General features: G+C 44.0%; 1 pseudogene; it reads right to left on the reverse strand.

Moving 5' to 3' along the window:
• Nucleotides 1-1,474: 1,474 nt before the first annotated feature.
• Nucleotides 1,475-19,932, reverse strand: Net1-ps1 (neuroepithelial cell transforming 1, pseudogene 1; annotated as a pseudogene).
• Between the last annotated feature and the right edge of the window lie 1,295 nt (nt 19,933-21,227).

The raw sequence follows: 21,227 nt of genomic DNA on the forward strand, positions 1-21,227 counted from the left end.
TGGAAAAACAAAATAGCCAGGATAGCCAAAACAATTCTTGACAATAAAAGAACTTCTGGAGGAATCACCATCCCGGACCTCAAGCTCTACTACAGAACAATAGTGATAAAAACTGTATGGTATTGATACAAAGACAGACAGATTGATCAATGGAGTAAAATTGAAGACTCAGAAATAAAACCACACACTTATGAACACTTGATCTTTGACAAAGAAGCCAAAAATATACAATGGATAAAAGAAAGCATCTTTAATAAATGGTGCTGGTCTAATTGGCAGTCAGTGCTAGAAAAATGAAAATAGACCCATATTTGTCACCTTGCACAAAGCTCAAGTCCAAGTGGATCAAGAACCTCAACATAAAACCAGATATACTCAATCTAATAGGAGAGAAAGTGGGAAAGAGCCTTGAATTCATTGGCCCAAGGGGAAATTTCCTAAACAGAACTTCAGTGGCTTAGGCTCTAAGATCAAGAATTGATAAATGGGACCACATTAAACTGAAAAGCTTCTGTAAGGCAAAGGACGTATTCAATAGGACAAACTGGCAATCTCCAGACTGGAGGAAAAAACTTCATTAACCCCACATCCAATAGAGGGCTAATATCCAAAATATATAAAGAACTCAAGAAGCTAACCTCCAAAAGACCAAACAACCCAATCAAAAAATTGGGAATAGAGCTAAACAGAGAATTTACAACAGAGGACTCTCAAAGTGCTGAGAAGCACTTAAAGAAATGTTCAAAGTCTTTAGTGATCAGGGAAATGCAAATCAAAACAACAGAGTTTCCAATTACACAATCAGAATGGCTAGAATCAAAAACTCAGGTGACAGCACACTGTTGTCAAGAATGTGGAGAAAGAGGGACACTCCAACATTGCTGGTGAGATTGCAAACTGGTACAACCTCTCTGGAAATCAATCTGGAGGTTCCTCAGAAAATTGGAAATAGAGCTACCAGAAGACCCAGCAACACCACTCTTGAGCATATACCCAAAATATGCCCTGCCATGTCACCAGGGCACGTGCTCCGCTATGCTCATAGCAGCCTTATCTATAATAGCCAGAAGCTGGAAACAACCCAGATGTCCCTCAACAGAAAAATGGATATAGAAAATGTGGTTCATTTACACAATGAAATACTACTCAGCTATTAAGAATGAGGACATCATGAGCTTTTGGATGGAACTAGAAAATATTGTCCTGAGTGAGATAACTCAGTCCCCAAAGGACATGCATGGTATGTACTTACTAACAAGTGGATATTAGCCAAAAAAGTACAGGAATACCCAGTATAAAAGAACTCAGATCCACAGAGCTCAAGAAGTTAACAAGCCAAATGGCTTAAGTAAGGATGCTTCATTCTTACTTGGAAGGGAGAAAAAAACCAATGGGGACGGGGCAGGAGGAGGACGGGGGACAAAGAAGGAGTAAGGGACTTGGGTGGGAGAGAGAAGAGGGAGGGGAAAAAGAGTATGGGGTGGGGGTGGGGGTGGGGGAAGGAGTGAAGCCCTTCGGGCCAGCAGAATGAATGGAAACAGGCAACCTTGGGAGGTAGGAGGTGGGGGTACCCTCTAGAAAGTACCAACAACCTGGGAGGTAAGAGTCTCTCAGAACTCAAAGGAGGGACCTTAAATGAAATGCCCTACAGTGGGGAGAGGAAACTTGTCGAGCCCACCTCCAAGGGCGTCAAGTAGAGGGATGGAGTTGACATCCCACAGTCAAAAGCTCTGACCCAGAATTGTTCCTGTCTGAAAGAACTGGAAGGACAAAAATAGAGAAGAGACTGAGGGAAAGGATGTCCACTGACTGGGCCAAATTGGGATTCAGCTCAAGGGGAGGCTCCAAGGCCTGACACTATTACTGATGCTACGGTGTGCTTACAGACAGGAGCTGTAACTGCGAGGGGCCCAACAAGCAGGTGACTGAGACAGATGCAGATACTTACACCCAACCAATAGACTGAAGCTCGGGACCCTTGTGGTTGAACTAGGGAAAAGCTGGAAGAAGCTGAGGGGGAGGATGTCCCCATAGGAAGACCAGTAGTCTCAACCAACCTGGACCTCTGAGATCACTCAGACACTGAGTCACCAATCAGGCAGCTTACACGAGTTCCAGGCCCCTGACACATACAGCATAGGACTGCTTGGTCTGGGCTCAGTGAGAGAAGACGCACCTAACCCTGAAGAGACTTGAGGCCCCAGGGAGTTGGGAGTCCTGGTGGGGTGGGATGGGGTGTGGTGGGGATGGGTTAGTGGAGACATCCTCTTAGAGACAGGGAGGGGGAATGAGATGAGGAACTACTGAAGAGCAAACCAGGAGGGGAATAACAACTAGATCGTAAAAAAAAAAAAATTAAAGACAATTAAATAATAATAATAATAATAATAGTAGTAGTAGTAATAATAATAGTAATAATAATAATAATGCTTAAATAAGTAAAATACAAGTGAAATAGCAACAAGTATACAAAGAAAAGAGACCAGAATTGAAATCTTGCTGAGGAAGGGGCGGGGGGGGTGTTCCATTTTTTCCCCCTCAGCCACAGCCGGCTTTGGCTCAGGGCCACCTGAAACTTGAAGCAAGAACAGGCAAGGACGAAGAGCTCAGTGTGAAATCTTCTAAATGGAGCGCCAGTGGAAAGGAATTCCCCGTTCAAAGCCAACAGCAGAGGTCATGCTCCTTTTCCTTTTCAGTGGTCTGCGGTACAACCCCCCTTCCCAGCCCCCCAGCCCCAGGTAACCGGGGAGCGGCAGCCAAGCAATCTGTACCGGAGCAGCCGGCAGAGGCTCGCTCATGCCTGACTCTGAGAACCATGACAACGGAGGACGGAGGACGCAGTGTCTGCGAAGGAAGCATGGTTGGTTGCCAAGGAAGGGAACTGTGCCAGAACTCAGTATGACGTGGGCAGAGTGGAAGGCACATCCCAGGTGAATCTGTCACATGTGCTTGGAATCGAAACCTGAAGCTCAGAGGAGGCCTGGGCTAGAGCTCTAGGCTTATGAGTCATCTACACTTAGAAGCTATTTAAAGCGGAATATTTCGGATACTTCTTTCTTTGTCACGGAGTAGTAGCTGATGATGGAGATTCCCGTGTAGCATTCTTTAGGATCTGCTTACGGAAGAGGAAAACGAGAAAACAGATTGGGACAAGCCTGAAGATGGCGGTTATCTTACCAGTAGACAATGCTAACAGGGTTCCACTTGGTCCTGAGATCTGAGATGTGATGGCTGAGACAGATGTCATCAAGTTTTGCTGGCACAGCTCCTAAAATCAGTTTGAAAAACTTTATATTCTCTCACACATCTTCAGATTTTCATGTTCTTTTAAAGATTTATTTTATTTTAATTGTGTGTGTGTGTGTGTGTGTGTGTGTGTGTGTGTGTGTGTGTCTGCACTCATGGGTGTGTGCGTGTTTCTGTATCAACATGTGCACAAGAGCTTAGTTGCTGCCCAAAGAAGTCAGATGCATCAGATCTGGAGCAAGAGTTGTAGGCCATATGGGTCACCTAATGGGACGCCAGGAAATGATCTCAGATCCTCTGAAAAAGCAGTACACCTCTTAACTTCTGAGCCATTTCTCCAGCCTGCTCTGTAAACTTAGTTAATGGCAAGGGACAGGGTTTGGGATGTATGATACCTAGTTTAAAGCTAAACTACTAGATCACTTATATGTACCAAAAGATTGCAAATCCCATGCTGGCCTTGCATTGATGTGGTGGTTTAAATATGTTTAGCCCAGGGAGTGGCGCTATTAGGAGGTATGGCCTTATTGGGGTAGGTGTTGGAGTAGGTGTGTCACTGTGGGCGTGGGCTTCAAGACCCTCATCCTAGCTACCTGGAAGATAGTTTTCTCCCATTTGCCTTCAGAACAAGATGCAGAACTCTCAGCTCCTGTACCATGCCTGCCTGGACACTGCCCTGCTCCTGCCTTGATGATAATGGACTGAACCTCTGAACCTAATAAGCCAGCCTCAGTTAAATGTTGTCCTTATAAGAGTTGCCTTGTTTGGGCTGGAGAGATGGCTCATTGGTTAAGAACACTGGCTGCTCTTCCAGAGGTCCTGAGTTCAATTCCCAGCAATCACATGGTGGCTCACAGCCATCTATAATGGGATCTGATGCCTTCTTCTGGTGTGTCTGAAGATAGGGACAGTGTACTCATATAAAATAAATAAATAAGAATATTTTTTTTAAAAAAGAAAGAAATTTGAGAGTGCCAAAATTTTATTTAAAAAAAAAAAAGAAAGAGTTGCCTTGGTCATGGTGACTTTTCACAGCAGTAAAACCCTAACTGAGACAATTTAACCATCATGTATTCTTATAAGAAGCCCAGACAGTGAGCTGGCTCAGCAGTCAAAGGTGCTTGCTGCTCAGTCTGACGACCTGAGTTTGACCCCAGGGACCAACGTCATGAAAGGAAAGAGAGAACAGATTCTTCCAAGTCCTCTTAACTTCAACATGTGTTGTGACTTGTGCTCTCTCTCCCTTTCTCTCTCTCCCTCCCTCCCTCCCTCTCCCTCTCTGTCTCTCTCTCTCACACTGTGTGTGTGTGTGTGTGTGACAAATGCACAGGTACATGATTGCATGTGCATGCATGCAGAAGCCAGAGGAGTCTGACAACTGTCCTGTTCATCCCTTGAGATAGGGTTTCCCCCTAAACGGAAAGCTCACCATTTTGGCTAGCCTGGCTGGCCACCAAGCTCCTTGGATCTGCTTATCTCCACCCTTCAATGCTGGGATTACAGCACACACAGCCACGCACAGCTTTCTACAGGAGATGGGGATTCAAACTCAGATCCTATTATCGTGATAAGCCGTTCTTCCCTGTGCATCTATGACTCCAGTCCCTAAACTCTTAGTGTCACTGGCTTCACATGGTTATCTTTTCTTCTTTAGTTCATATTTATATTCCAATTGCTCAACAGAATTATGCCTTATTATGCCAATGTGGACGCTTGAAATGCACTATTGAAAATTCTGTCATCATTTTTTACAGTATAGAACGCATACAAATCTACATGTTCTCTGGCTCCATGGTTGCTCTTTGTTCTCTTGTCATGTCGCCGCTATCATCAGTAATAACCAAGCTACATAGTTATGTAAATGAATTTGATTAGCCAGCATAAACAGCACATGGCGCCAGATGGTGCTGGCATACACCTTTAGTTCCAACACTCAGGAGATAGAAGCAGGAGATTTCCGAGTTCTAGACCAGCCTGATCTACCTGCATTCTAGGGCAGCCAGGGCTACACAGAGAAATCCTGTCTTGAAAAACAAAAAATAAATAAGTAAATAGCACATTTAAATAATATTGACTTGTAAATGGCATATTTAGATATCTTTTAAAAATTAAAATATTGTAAATATATCGTGAGGTCAGGTAGTGAAGCCTATTTTTGATTAATTTATTTATTGGTCAGTTAATTTTAATTATTATAAGTAGACATCCATTTTATTGTTTTTAAATGTGGGTTCTGAGAAGAGCTTATCCACGCAAATGAGTGGGTTGAGCAGGTTTTATTGTAGCAATGGTCTGAAATTATTTGAACAGCTCTAGAATTATATGTCTAAAAGTCACATAGCAGTGTATCACCAAAAGTTATATTTTAACAAGTCGCCAACTGACCACTCAAAGTCCCTCCTTTGATTTTACTGCTGAATGACTTGTTGCCCAGTTATCATAATAACTTGCCTTCTCACAGTCTGCACTGATAGTATGAGTTGTCTGTTTGTGGATGTAACTGGAAAATATCATTCTGAGTGAGGTAACCCAGTCATGAAGAACACACATGGTATGCACTCACTGATAAGCGGATATAAGCCCAAAATCTTGGAATACCTAAGAAAAAAATCATAGATCATATGCAGCTCAAGAAGAAGGAAGACCAAAGTGTGGATGTGTCAGTTCTTCTTAGAATGGGGAACAAAACACTCATGGGAGGAAATACATGAAGAGTGGAGCAGAGACTGAAGGAAAGGCCATCCAGAGACTGCCCCACTTCAGGATCCATCCCATATACAGACATGAAACCCAGACACTATTGCTGATGCCAAGAAGTGCTTGCTGACAGGAGCCTGATATGGCTGTCTCCTGAGAGGCTCTGCCAGAGCATAACCTATACAGGTGAGGATGCTTACAGGCAACCATCAGACTGAGCACAGGGACCCTAATGGAGGAGTCAGAGAAAGGACTGAAGGAGCTGAAGGGGTTTGCAACCCCATAGGAAGAACAACAATATCAACCAACCAGAGCCCCCCAGAGCTCCCAGGGACTAAACCACCAACCTTCCGTACGGAAGGGCCCATGGCTTCAGCTGCATATGTAGCAGAGGATGGCCTTGTCTGACATCAATAGGAGGAGAAACCCTTGGTCCTGTGAAGGCTCATTTCCCAGTGTAGGGGAATGCCAGGGCGGTGAGGTGGGAGTGGGTGAGTGGAAGAGGAAGCATCCTCATAAAAGCAAGGGGAGGGGGGGGGAGCTGGAGAAGGGGATAACATTTGAAATGTAAATACATAAACTATCCAATAAAAAAGAAAAGAAAACTCTTCTGCCCCAGGGCACTGTGCTGCAGAAGGTTAAGAGTTTCCTAACACTGGCTGCAGGGTGGGAACTGTGCAAGGGAGAGGGACAGCAGAGAAAGCAAGCACAGCAAGGGTCTAAGGCAGATAAAATTTAAAAGGAATATGGAAGTCCAGGATTTTAACAAGTCCCTGTCGGCTTTCATTCGTTCACTCATTTCCTTGGAAATCTTTGGTGAGCTCTTGGTTGCTTTAAACAAATAAGCATTTCCAAAATGAGAATGAAATGAACAGTTGTAGGAGAAGGAGGAGGAGGAGGAAGAGGAGGAGGAAGAGGAGGAGGAGGGGAAGGAAGAGAGGAGGAGGTGGAAGAAGAGGAAGAGGAGGGGGAGGAGGAGGAAGAGGAGGGGGAGGAGGAGGAACACAAGGAGGAGGAGGAGGAACACAAGGAGGAGGAGGAGGAGGAACACAAGGAGGAGGAGAAGGAGGAGGAACACCAGGAGAAGGAGGAGGAGGTGGGAGGCAGGCAGGCAGAGCTATTGAAGGTTACAGGAAGACAATAGTGTGACCAATCCTTCGGTGCCTGGATGGAAGAAGGTGGAAAAAGTTTGGTAAATAGGAAAGGAAGAAAGCCTTCATTCTCAAAAAAGGGTAGAAACTTGAGGCCTATTCCCTCCCTCTCGAATCAGAACTCTGGACCGAATTTTAATCACCCACCCAACATTTCATGGCATTTTTCTAAATCAGGACCTGTGCCAAGCCTCAAGGTCACAAAGACCTTCACACTCTTAGTCTTCAAAGAACTTAACGCCCAGCTAAGGTCTCAGGTCCTCCAGTCCAGCCTCCCTGCTTTCCTCTGGGGACTTCTACACACACACACACACACACACACACACACACACACACACACACACACCCCTGATCTCTATTCTATCCCACTCATTTAAGCTAGTTTTGAACCTTGGCCTCTCACGTGCTTGGCAAGTTTCTACCACAAGCTTCATCCCCCAGCCTATGCCCTGCTCTCTAATGCAGAGTGAATGTGGCTTACAGGGGTATTTGAGACAGTTAAGTTGTTAGACAAGGGGTAGACCTAGGCATTAGAAGGCCAGAGTTTGGATGCTGCTCGGCTGTGACAAGCTTCTCTCTCTGTGTAGGGCACAAACATTACCTATTTTTATGTATTTCCCATTATCAAGACAGAAGCACTGTATGCCAGGTTATCAAATTATAAACCAAAACACCTAAACAGAAGTTTAAATGCACTTCCTGGGGCTACATGTGGCCTGCAGACATTTTGGATTAGGCAAAAACAGTGTTGATGGTTTTTTTTTTAATTAATAATAATAATAACAACTCATTTATAACATTACAATCTTCAAATAACAATTAGGTATCTTGCTTCTGGTGAAGATTTGGCATTGCAGCAGTGAGCTGGCAGTGAGTAACAACTTCCCCTGGAGACCGTGTACCCTTTCTACACAGCCCACCCTCTTCCTGCGCCTACGTTACTAGACTACCTGCCTCACATCCTTCATCCAAGGAGTTAGTTTCTCTCTAATGCCATCTGTCCTCACATGGCCTTTGCGCTCACCATGACTGCACACAGCCCCTGCCAGCTCAGAAACTCCATCTTCAAAAGCAGCCGGTTACAGAGGCAGTTGATTATATTCTAAAAAAAAAAAAATAATCCATGTACAATAGAGGTTTGCTTAGCAATTGTGGTTTCCTAGAAACCCTTCTTTTTTTGGGGGGGGTTCTTTTTTTTTGGAGCTGGGGACCGAACCCAGGGCCTTGCGCTTCCTAGGCAAGCTCTCTACCACTGAGCTAAATCCCCAACCCCTAGAAACCCTTCTAAGTTCATTTTCTAGTAGAGTGTTATATACATTGAGCCCTATACAATATTTATATTTATTTAGAGTCTATGACACACGTTGCATGATATTTCTAACTTAGCCGAAGCCTGTCTGAATATCCTGGAGGCCAGCCTTGAAGCTGAGGTAATGAATCTCTCTAAGTTTTGGGAGAGAACAGGACAGCACCACTTGGGTTTCAGACTCTCAGGTGTTCTGCAGTAACCACTTTCAGATGACTGTCAACTAGATGACTTGGAGTTGTACCACAGCATTTGTTCATGTCTGTATTGCAAACAAACAAACCCAAAATGAACAAACAAACAAACAAAAACCAAGCCCTTAGCAGTGGTCCTCACTGTGGTTAGGACAAAACGGCAACCAACAGATTGGGAAAAGATCTTTACCAATCCTACAACAGATAGAGGCCTTATATCCAAAATATACAAAGAACTCAAGAAGTTAGACCGCAGGGAGACAAATAACCCTATTAAAAAATGGGGTTCAGAGCTAAACAAAGAATTCACAGCTGAGGAATGCCGAATGGCTGAGAAACACCTAAAGAAATGTTCAACATCTTTAGTCATAAGGGAAATGCAAATCAAAACAACCCTGAGATTTCACCTCACACCAGTGAGATTGGCTAAGATCAAAAACTCAGGTGACAGCAGATGCTGGCGAGGATGCGGAGAAAGAGGAACACTCCTCTATTGTTGGTGGGATTGCAGACTGGTACAACCATTCTGGAAATCAGTCTGGAGGTTCCTCAGAAAATTGGACATTGAACTGCCTGAGGATCCAGCTATACCTCTTTTGGGCATATACCCAAAAGATGCCTCAACATATAAAAGAGACACGTGCTCCACTATGTTCATCGCAGCCTTATTTATAATAGCCAGAAGCTGGAAAGAACCCAGATGCCCTTCAACAGAGGAATGGATACAGAAAATGTGGTACATCTACACAATGGAATATTACCCAGCTATCAAAAACAACGGCTTTATGAAATACGTAGGCAAATGGTTGGAACTGGAAAATATCATTCTGAGTGAGCTAACCCAATCACAGAAAGACATACATGGTATGCATTCATTGATAAGTGGCTATTAGCCCAAATGCTTGAATTACCCTAGATGCCTAGAACAAATGAAACTCAAGACGGATGATCAAAATGTGAATGTTTCACGCCTTCTTTAAAAGGGGAACAAGAATACCCTTGGCAGGGAAGAGAGAGGCAAAGATTAAAACAGAGACTGAAGTAACACCCATTCAGAGCCTGCCCCACATGTGGCCCATACATATACAGCCACCCAATTAGACAAGATGGATGAAGCAAAGAAGTGCAGACCGACAGGAGCCGGATGTAGATCGCTCCTGAGAGACACAGCCAGAATACAGCAAATACAGAGGCGAATGCCAGCAGCAAACCACTGAACTGAGAATAGAACCCCCGTTGAAGGAATCAGAGAAAGAACTGGAAGAGCTTGAAGGGGCTCGAGACCCCATATGTACAACAATGCCAAGCAACCAGAGCTTCCAGGGACTAAGCCACTACCTAAAGACTATACATGGACTGACCCTGGACTCTGAGCTCATAGGTAGCAATGAATATCCTAGTAAGAGCACCAGTGGAAGGGGAAGCCCTGGGTCCTGCTAAGACTGAACCCCCAGTGAACTAGACTGTTGGGGGGAGGGCGGCAATGGGGGGAGGGTTGGGAGGGGAATACCCATAAGGAAGGGGAGGGGGGAGAGGGGAGGGGGGAGGGGGATTTTTGCCCGGAAACCGGGAAAGGGAATAACACTCGAAATGTATATAAGAAATACTCAAGTTAATTAAAAAACAAAACAAAACAAAACAACAACAACAACAAAAAAAAACCAGTGGTCCTCAACCTGTGGGTTACAAACCCTTTGGGGGTCTGTGATGGTTTGATATGCTTGGCCCAGCTGTGGCCTTGTTGGAGGAAGCGTGTCACTGTGTGGTGGGCTTGGAGACCCTCCTCCTAGCTCCTCATAGGATGCTCAGTCTGTTCCTGGCTTCCTTTGGGTGAAGATGTAGAACTCCGCTCCTCCTGCACCATGCCTGCCTGGATGCTGCCATGCTCCCACCTTGATGATAATGGACTGAACCTCTGAACCTGTAAGCCAGCCCCAATGAAATGTTGTCCTTTATAAAACTTACATTGGTCATGGTGTCTGTGCACAGCAATAAAACCCTAACTAAGATGGGGTCAACTATTAGATAGTCGCATCTCAGATGTTTACATTACGATAAACAGCAGTAGAAAAATTACAGTTGTGAAAAAGCAACGAAAGAAGCTTATGGGACTGTATTAATGGGTCAAACGCAGCATTAGGAAGGCTGAGAACCGCTGCCTTGTCATAGGTGAGGAGATGAGGAAAGCAGGAACGCTCTTCTCTATCCTCAACACTAACAGCTAAAGCACTGCCTGAACTCCAAGGGAAGCCCCAGTCCAAATTAGACTTCTGCGTGCATTCGTTTTACCCTTACCCGCAGGGATTACGTAGACATTAAGCTCAGAGGAGGAGTATAGGTCAAGATTTCTGTATGCCTGTTTTTTATGGAGGCTTTTGGGTGGCTTTTGTTTGTTCGTTTCTTCCCTTTAAGACAGGGTTTCTCTTTGTAGCCCTGGCTGTCCTGGAACTCTCTCTGTAGACCAGTCTGGCCTCTTGAGAGCTGGGATTAAAGACATCACACCACGCTTTTGTGAATGGGCTTTTATCCTGAGCCGGTAGCTGTGTGTCCAGTGGAAGTCAAGTTCCTGGGGAGTTGCATTTTTCCAGAAAGTAAATCACGAAAATAAAAGTAAAAATTCTAAAAACTGGAATTGTTGGAGAGATAGGAGTGATATTTATCACTGTTTTGAATGTGATCAAGAACATTCCCAAAGGTTTGTTAGGCCAGTCTCACTTGCAACCTGAAAGGAGAAATTATGAGTTGGAAAAAAAAAAAAAAAAAAAAAAAAACTCTGTCCAGATAAAATCAAAATCTCTCCGGACTGGGTGCTGTTTTAACGAGGTCATTTTGGTCACATTGAAAAGACTCTTTACTGTAAGCTTTGGTTTTGTAATGTTGTTGTTGTTGTTTTAATTGTAGGATGAAGCAATTTCAATAGCACCAGAAGCAATTTGAAGCGACAGTTGTCAAAGCTAAACTCCATTGTAATATTACTCCATGTTCAACTCTTTTGGACCATTCATGCCCCAACTCCTTTGATGGACATGTACAAAGTGCCTACTATGTGACGAGTATGGTAAGTGCTGAGGTAAAATGATGAGAAGGGCTTACTTCTCTCTCTAGAGAGAAACAAAGGACAGAGCCAGGATTGAGTGCCATCTAGAGAGAAAAGAGGCTTACAAAACAGCGAGCCTTGAAAGACCGCATGCATAGTGGAGGACTAGCGCGGCGGAGACAGAGGCAGCCATGAAAAGATGTGGTCGCTGAGTCTGACAGGAGGAAGGGTTTCCCACATGAAGGAGTGGGGAGCCTTTGAAAGCAGGAGGTGCCATGCTGTATTACTGAGGTGCGGAGTAAAGGAAACTCATGCTAAGTGAGCAGAGTAGACTTAGGGTAGGCTTAGGGAAGCCCGGTGGGTTCAACACGTGGATGTCAGACCGTAAAGAAGCCTTTGCGTCCCACCGTTACTCTGAAGGCAACGAGGATCCACGGAGGATATTTTAGTGGCAAAGGGCCCCAATCACAGTTATGTTTCAGATAGCCGGGTTCGGGGTCAGAATGGAGACTCACGATGGAGGCCGGTTTCTCCGGTTCAAAAGAGAATGTTAAACTAATAGCAACCCCGTTCAACATATCAGAAGTAAAAGGGGAATTGTAAGAACACAATGGGAGTTTAAAGTCAGCGCTCAACTCCCTGGCTGTGATGGGGGTACACTGAACTCCATTATGGAGATGTGCAGTGAATTAGTTCAAGACCTCTGCAAGTTTACTTAGTAAGTTAGCTGTCCTGCGAGATGTATAGGAATGTTTTAAGCTTGAGCCTTCCTTTTTCCATCAGATGGCCCTGAAGTTAACGATAAAATAATGTCGCTATGATGAAGCCTTGGAACTCTGCCGCCAGTGTCACTTCACGGTAGAAGGAACGGTTGATGGAAAGTTCCCGAGTCCACTAAAAATTCCACAAGAGATTCAGAATTCCCAAGGCGGAAATTCAGGCCATAGTTTATACAAAGGATGAGCTCTGTACACTGAATTTAGAGAAGAAGCCATGGGAATGGTTTTACCTCACTGACCAATATTAAGAAACTAAAGACTAGAGAATTATCAGATGTAACCAGGCTGACCAAACCGGTTGGTAATGGCCTTGAAATCTAGGCCAGAGTTCTTCCTAATCCCCCAGCCTGTGTCTTCCATGGCCTTAGAGGAAGGGAACTACCTTTGCAATGTGCATGACACGTTTCCTCATTCTCACAAAAACTCAGTACCACACACATTGCCTCACTTAAAATGAAGGAACCAACTCGGAGAAGAGAAGTAGGTGTCTTCGAGTCACATAGTCAGAGGTAGCTTCAAGTCAGCCTGGCTCAGGGTGCAAATCCATTCCTCACACTCTGCCCTATCTCTAACCTAAAGCACCTAGAGGACCCTGAAGTCTACATCAGAGATGAAAATGCACTGTGAACTCGTGTCCTTTGACTATGGAGAGATTGGATCTCTCTATAAAGGCATGTTGTTTTTATGCATTTTACTGAGGAAATCTTCTGGCTAGAATTTACTTCAGAGAACGAGAAAATGTCTCCAGCAGTGATTAACTCACTCTGGACTCAATGTTTAAGAAATGTAAACCATCCATCAAACCAGACATCACCTCAGCTTTGTGGCATTGAAACTGTCAGATGTCAAAGGGATTGATGACAGGGGCCCAAGACACATGAAATGACAAATTAACAAAGGAGGCTTCAGGTAAGGGACGAGCCGAAGAGCCGAAGCATATGTTAAAGTGCAATTTCTAGTCATCTAAGACTGAAGGAGGCTGTCAGAAAAGTGGTTCGGTTTCAGTCGAAAAGGCCACTAACACAAGACATCTTAGTTCCCAGAAGGATCTGGTTTTGTCATCAGCAGCTTCTCTTCTGTCTGGCTAAGCATCTGGGCTGGCAATGGGAAACATTGCAATGGAACATTAGGTCATGTCCAGTTGGCCAAGCATGTTCTACATTTAGAAGAATTATTTCTGGGGCCCTGCTCCCTGAAAGGCGAGAGGACAGCCTAGAGTTAACTAGAAGGACACTGTCTTGGTTTCACTTCTCTATATACATGTTACTCAACTTGAAACAGTATCAGTAGGAGAGAGCATCGTCACCACAATCGCAGATATTCTCACACATTAGGGTAATTATATCTGCATAAATTGTTCCCCCAAATTTGTCTATCTTGCAATGCAATGGTGTGTTAAAGGGCTCTAAAAATAGGTGTGTCAAAATATAAATATATAAAAAATTAAAAGTTTTTAACCAAGCACTCAAAAGACATACAAATAATAATTTTTAAATGAGATCACCATCCTACTTCTAAGTTTTAGAACCAATTATAATAGTCGATGTAGAAGTGGGGTACATTAAGATAGGTGTTCTCTTACTCAGCTGGTAAAAATGTAAAACCTTTGTGCTCTCTAAATAGTAATTCACTGGTATTCTCAGAAATGCTAAGGTTTTTCTCACTGCTTCTGTATAGCAGAATCGGAAATTCTGATGGAGAGGCCCAGTTTGTTTCACAGGCCATCCAGACAATTCTGCAGTTTCAATTGGAGAACCCCTGCCCTAAAGATGCTTCACACAGGGCTGAAGCTGGCTGACCCTGCTATATTGGATGTTTGCGCGTCCCCAAATCTACATGCGAAAAATCAACTCTTGAGTTAACAGCATTTGAGATGGGGCTTTTGGGAAGGCACAGAGACTGGGCAGGACTACCTTCTTCCTCGTTGGTTTTCAGTGAGAGCTGGAAACTGGGCTTCTGTCAGACATCTCCAGAACTGTGAGGTGATTTCCTTTGATCTAAGTGAATGGCATTCTGCTATAGCATCGTTCAGGGATTATTAAGACACTGTCTCTAGCCAGTGAGTCCTAAACCAACATCTGAACCCTGGATGAATTCTCTGAACCCCAAGCTCATACAACCAAACACTCAGTCAGTATTTCCAATTTAACATCTTGCAGATACTTCAAAATAAATATATTTAATGTTATATTTACCTTTTTTTACCCCACACAAAAAAAAATCTTCTTAAACTAGGTATGGTGGCACTTAGGAGGTAGAGACAGGAGGATCAGTAGCTTAGAGTCATTCTTGGATACATAATGAATTGGAGACCAGCCAGGACTACATAAGATTCTGTCTCAAAACAAAAGCAGCAACAGCAAAAGCCTCCTTACCTCCAGAGAGCCTGATTCCACAAATGCTCCTATTGTTTCTTTCAAGCAAGAAACCTAGGTATCCTCTTTGACTCTTCCCCATTGTTCACATAGTCAGTCAAGCACTGTCCCCTAAAGATACATAACTATGGACCAAACTATATGCAAATAAAAACTCCTGAGCTGAAGACCTATGCCCTATCACTGTATCTAAGCGCCCCTCCCACACTGGGACAGCAAGATGGTGGTTCTCTGAAAGCCAAGAATGGAGCTCCCTGCCAGGCTGTACCTATTACTTCCAGGCTACCTACAAATGACAATTAAACCAGTGTTGCTGAAGCCCTTGTTGATGTCTCTTTGTTATGGACAGAGACCAAGGCAGATGCCGGTTAACTTTTGTCACTTATACCAAGCACTGCCGGCCTTGAGCAGACCCCACTGCCACTGTATCACTCTCCTCTTTCCTTCTTTTTAATTCTCTCTTTTCCTCCCTTCTCCACTCCATTTCTCTCTCCACCCCACTTTGAGTTGAAGTCTCTCTATGTAGCCCAGGTTGACCTAATACTTATAATTCTCTTCCCTTGGCTTCCTAAATACTGGGATTACGGTATCACCGGCTTATGCTGTCGTGCCTACCTATTACAAGTACTTTCTAAAAACTAGTCTCCTCTCTTAAAACCAAAATTCACGTCCCAGTGGAAGGATATTAGTGAGTCGGTTTTCTGTTTAAAATCCTTAAATGATTTTCCATTGTTTTTCAATAGTGCACAGATAATATGCTGAGATGACATTGTGTGTGTGTGTGTGTGTGTGTCTCCCTATATGTCTGTGTCTGTGTGTCTGCGTATGTCTCTGTGTGTGTGTCTGTGTATGTGTATATGTCTGTGTCTGTATGTCTGTGTGTGTGTGTGCGCGTGCATGTATGTGTGTGTATCTCAGCTGGTAAGCCCCAGCCTCACTCCAAGACATTGATCCTGGCTTCTCCTCCTCTGACTACTTGCTGCCCCCAGCATTTATACCCTCCCAGGACCCTCCTGGCCATCATGCTCTTGGGTCACTCTTTGGCCTGGCTGGAAAGTATAGAGCTGCTTTCTGCATGGGGGATTTATCCATGGAGCTGTGCTTGGGCCCAAACTTTCAGCACTCCAAGTGACTTACCAGTATACTTTCCAGGCTTTTCTATCTGTTTACTACTGTTAATACTTAAAACTCCCGTATTTGAAGTTTCTCTTCTTGGCTTTCCTAGTGGCACCCTGTCTGTCTCTTGGAGAAACAGCTTTTCACTTGTAGCCTTAGTAATGGAGGGCAGAGGTTAATGTGGTTCTGGGATTAAGAGTGCACCAGTTAATACTTTACCCTTAGCCTTCGTGCGTTAGTGAAAACATCCTGCACTGTGTAACCTCTCTGTGCAGCACCTCAGTTCCTCCATGTTACGAGGAGGAAGCCACGCTGGCTTGGTTTCCTGACTACCCCATGCTCCTTCCCACCTTTGGGCCCCCTCCCAACATACCTGCCTGGAATACTCCTTTCTTCTTCCCAGTGTGTGCTCGCCTTTGACATCTCAATAGAAACATTAGGACAAATATTCTCTCACCACTTTTATATGAATAGGTCTCCTGTTGTGCACTGACAGTATGCAGTTCTTCCAACTCGTAGTTTATAAATTTATAAATCCATAATTATTAGTATCTACTTAGTGTCTACCTGTCTGGGTTTTTTTTTTACTAGCTTTTAAAAATATGTATTTGCTTTCATTTTTAAAGATTTATTTATTTCATACCCATGAGCACACTGTAACTGTTTTCAGGCACACCGGAAGAGGGCATCAGATCCCATTACAGATGGTTGTGAGCCACCATGTGGTTGCTGGGAATTGAACTTGGTACCTTTGGAAGAGCAGTCAGTGCTCTTAACCACTAAGCCATCTCTCCAGCCCGATTTGCTTTTGTTTTAAGCGTCTGTTTCGTTCTCTAATGTTATGTTAGCATTCAGAATATGCTAAGGGCTCAGTGAATACCCATCACTGATGGCTATCTCTGAATGATTAAATCTTGTCTGCATAGGTGTCCAAATTTAGATTTTTAGGTTGTATTTATTTTGGTGGTTTTTTTTTCTTACATTTTGAGATTATTTCCATCATCTCTCCCATTGCTTCCCTCCCTTAAACCCCTCGCATTCGCCCCCCTTTCAGATTCGAGACCTCTTTTGTCATTAATCGTTGCTCCATGTGTGCGTGTATAACATAGATATCCATAAGTATGACCGGCTCAGCCTAAGCACTGTTACTCGTATGGTACATGTGTCTTCAGGATGGATCTTTTGGTATTAGATACCCAGTTCGTGCGCTTTTTCCTGAGGTCAACCACTTCCCCTGCTCCTGGTACTCCTAGCTGCTTGTAGTTCTTTGTATAGAGCTGAGGCCTCATAGGCTTTTCCCCGCCCACTTTGGCATGTGTATCGATGTCATCCTTGATTGGATCACATTTGGGTGCTCCTAATTGTGAGGCTTTATGAATACTGTATCCATCTATATCCAGTATCCCAAGATTACAAAGATGTGGATTGTTTTTATTTAAAAACTTATTCCAATTGCAACTATTTTCTGAATATGCCAGGATATTATCAACATATCAATACTATATGTGCCTCACAGATTTGGAAATAAATGTGCTCGCTCATATATAACCAACTCCCACATACCCTCTCCTTCCCCTCCTCCTCTGCCTCCTCTCCCTTCCAGAGCCCACTTCATGTGCTGAGGACTGAATTCAGGGCCTTGAACCAACATGGTACCACTGAACTACACGCCCGTCCTGAGTGAGTGTGTATGTGTGTGTGTGTGTGTGTGTTTCAGTCAAACAGATCTATATTAACAAAATCCTATTTCTTATTTCTGCATAAGATTGCACTGGAGAAAAGAACCTAAAAACCATGTGGTTTCTTAAGGGAGAGAAACCAGATTTTATAATAAAGTTGAAGATTACCTTGAATATTTGCACAAAAACCCGAGAGACAAACTCGGGCGCATCTTTAATACATGTGCTTTTTTAAAAAAATGTATAATTTATTTATACACAGAAGTCATTTGATGGACCTATTTACATTTTTTTCAGTTTTCATTTTTCCTGCAGATACATTTCAACACATTTTGTTTCTTTTCAAATTCATTATTTGCAGGTGTGAATTTGACGAAGGCAAACACAGTTCACACCTCCTCTGGCCTCTACAACTTCCGACACACTCTCAGGCTAGGCTTTTCCTGTCTCCGCTCCTCTAAAACTTTCAGCCGGTCTTACTTTAAATAAACCGCTCTTTCCCTTCCCTGCCCCTCTCTTCACTATTCCAGTCTCCCACCTTCTTGCTTTTTTTTTTTTTTTTTTTTTGGTTCTTTTTTTCCGGAGCTGGGGACCGAACCCAGGGCCTTGCGCTTCCTAGGTAAGCGCTCTACCACTGAGCTAAATCCCCAGCCCCCACCTTCTTGCTTTTTAGACAATATGAAAACTTTCACCAAAATCCCGGACCTGGTATCTTTCAATAGTCTAGAATATGCTAAGTCACTTTGTGTGTCTTTAACACCCACAGTAACACCACCCAATGTGGCATTTCTTAATTAGCTCAGAACAGTGTGACTTGATTTCACTTGGTAAAATTAATACAATTAAAATACATGCCCACAAATGTACACACTCATGCACACACACTTATGCACACACAGACACACACAGACACACACAGACACACACACACACACTTTTAAGCAAGAGGAAACTTTAAGAACAATGCCAATTTAAAAGGTGTCAATGTAAAAAATAAAAGCAAATACTAAAAGCTATAGTAACAAATTTTTGGCTGGATAAATGAATGAAAAATGAGGAATGCACAATGAAAAACTGATAGAAGGCTTCCCAGATGATAAAAATGGGGGTAGGGATCAAGTTTTACGGTTGTTTTCCCAGGAATCTGTGCTCCATTGTAATATTGAAACATTTTAAACTTTAAAATCCTCCACGTGGATCGCAGAGGTCATTATTAAAATCTCACTCATCACCTGAGGTTTAACAAGGAACTCTGGTGGAAGTTTGGCAAACTATTAATACACTTGGTAGGATTTGGAAAGTCATGGTGAGTCCAGAGTAAGAAGACCTATTTCATACATATTTCATCTGATTAAAAATACCTGGTTGTCATGTTCCAAATAATCCATTCAAATACCCTTTTAAAGTCTGCGATTTAACGGTAATCTGAGTATCTTTAGCTGCCATTTAGGACAACTTCTACAGCGGCACCACCACCACCGCCACGAACAACAACAACAACAACGGAAGAAGGGGCGGAGCGAAAGGGTGGAAACCCAAACGAACACATTACAGCTGATAAGGGGAAGCCCTACGCTACTCCCGTTATAAGAAAATTCATGCACAGTCACTGCATCCCCTATACACACCTTTACACCAGGCTCCTTCCTGCTGTCATCTGACTGGGCTTTTCTCAGCTCTTCGTAGACCAGGCTATCTTAGCAGCCGTAGCGCCTGCACACCCTGTTGTCCCTGCTGTCTGTACACCGAAGCCACATTCCAGAGTACTTTCGTCATCTACCTGAGTACTCTGGGGAGGACGACGCCCCTTCGCTGAGCTCTGAGATTCCCAGCAGAGGGGTTGTTCTCTTCATACTCTTCCTGGAGCTCTGACAAGCCTGACGCTCTAGAGGCCTGGCGATTGGCTAGAAAGGGCCATGGTGGTGGGGATATGAGAACCATGGTACGGAACGCATCTTCGGCTTGCAGTGTGTGGGACTGGCCTGGAGAGGGGTTTTGGAAATGAACTCTAAACAGGTTTTTTGCTTTGTCTGAGTTGCCAATACTCCCTCGGAAGGAAGTACCCAGCACACATCTCCATGTTACAGGTCCTCCAGCACCAGCTTCCGCACTGGAAGGGGCTGCGGGCGAAGACTGACGGAGAGACACTCTTCTCATGTAACAGGCGTAGTCAACACCAAGATGTCCTAAAACAGGAAAGTGTACCATTTATAGTCACTTTATTCTTCCACCCCCAGTGGCACAGAGAACTTGACTTGCTTTGATGCTGGGGTCTTGCTTCTCCACCAGGTACTCTGGCTTGTCAATGTAAGACTGACACTGGGATCCACTTTTCTTCAAGTTGATAGCAGTTCATTTTCTTCTGATCCAGAAGAGGCTTGGCCACCTGCTGGGCCAGCCTTTGTAGACAAGTCATTCAGGCCCAGTAACCAGTTCATGAGAATCTGATCCACTGTCCCATCCGATTGGTTGATGCCAGTCTTGCCAAAAGATCTTCGTGCTATGCAGAGGTGTGTAAGCATCCAAACAACGAAAATGTGTGAGTTCTTCTGAGATGCAGAGAACTTTAACGTGGGGTCATGATAGGCCTTCCTAGCAAGATGGAGATTCTTGATTAAGCCCTGTTTATGTTGGGACAATTCATATACTGCCTCCTGATATTTGATATCTCGGTGGTCAAGAACACCTTCAACCTGATGTCTAGCATCTTTGACTGTAGCCCCTGCGTCTTCTCTCTGTGGATTTGCTGAATGACTTCTGGGTAGAAGTTGCAGATCTGTGATCACCGCAGGGTTAAAAATATGGCTCTGGTTTGGTCAAAGCACCTGTCTGCTTCGTTTCTTAAGTTTGCTGAGGATGAAGATGCATTTTTTTTTTTAAGCACATCCTGGTTTGAGGGCAGCTGAACCACATAATGGAAATAAATAGTAGTACTTTCCGCCTTTATTCCCCATAGTCTACATTATTTCTCTTTACCCACAGCTTTATACAACCATGATGCACTTCTCTGTGGGCAGAAGGAAACAGGAAGGAGGATCATGGGAAATGGTTGGTGTAGTCTAAGGAGCAGAGCCTTCGGCCTCTCTTAGGCAATCCACAATGATGATTCCCCAGCATGAACCTCCTCACTTTTGCCCTTCGACAACCCAGCACGAATATAAAGTGCACTCGATTCTGTACCAGGTTGAGAACGACACTTAGTAGGCCTATTTGATCTTCAGTGCAACCATGAGTGAACCACATTAAAGAATAATTGGGTACAGCAATGACTCCTCTGGAGCCTTGACAGAGAATCTGTCTCGCTAGCCAACCTCCAGACCTGCCTCATCAAGCACGTTTTACTAGCTGCCAACATATCTTCACTTGGATGTCAAACCCAGCAGGCCTCAGACGGAGCTCATTACCTTCCTCCACAAACTGGTTTCCCTTCCCGGTCTCTCTGTGTGAACCGGAGCTACAATAACAATCACAGCCGTCCAAGCTTCCAGCCCACAGACCACCTCAACCGACAGGGAGGAGGAAAGGAGCTGGAGTCTGCCCACCGCCCTACCCATTTACGTAGATAAGACTGACATCAGGTGTAGTTCAAGGTCCTTGTGAGTCAGAACACCTCATGGTGATTGTTTAAAAAGATGAGGTTTTTCCAA

The sequence above is a fragment of the Rattus norvegicus genome, chromosome 4 (assembly GCF_036323735.1).
Source record: "Rattus norvegicus strain BN/NHsdMcwi chromosome 4, GRCr8, whole genome shotgun sequence".
Taxonomy (NCBI): domain Eukaryota; kingdom Metazoa; phylum Chordata; class Mammalia; order Rodentia; family Muridae; genus Rattus; species Rattus norvegicus.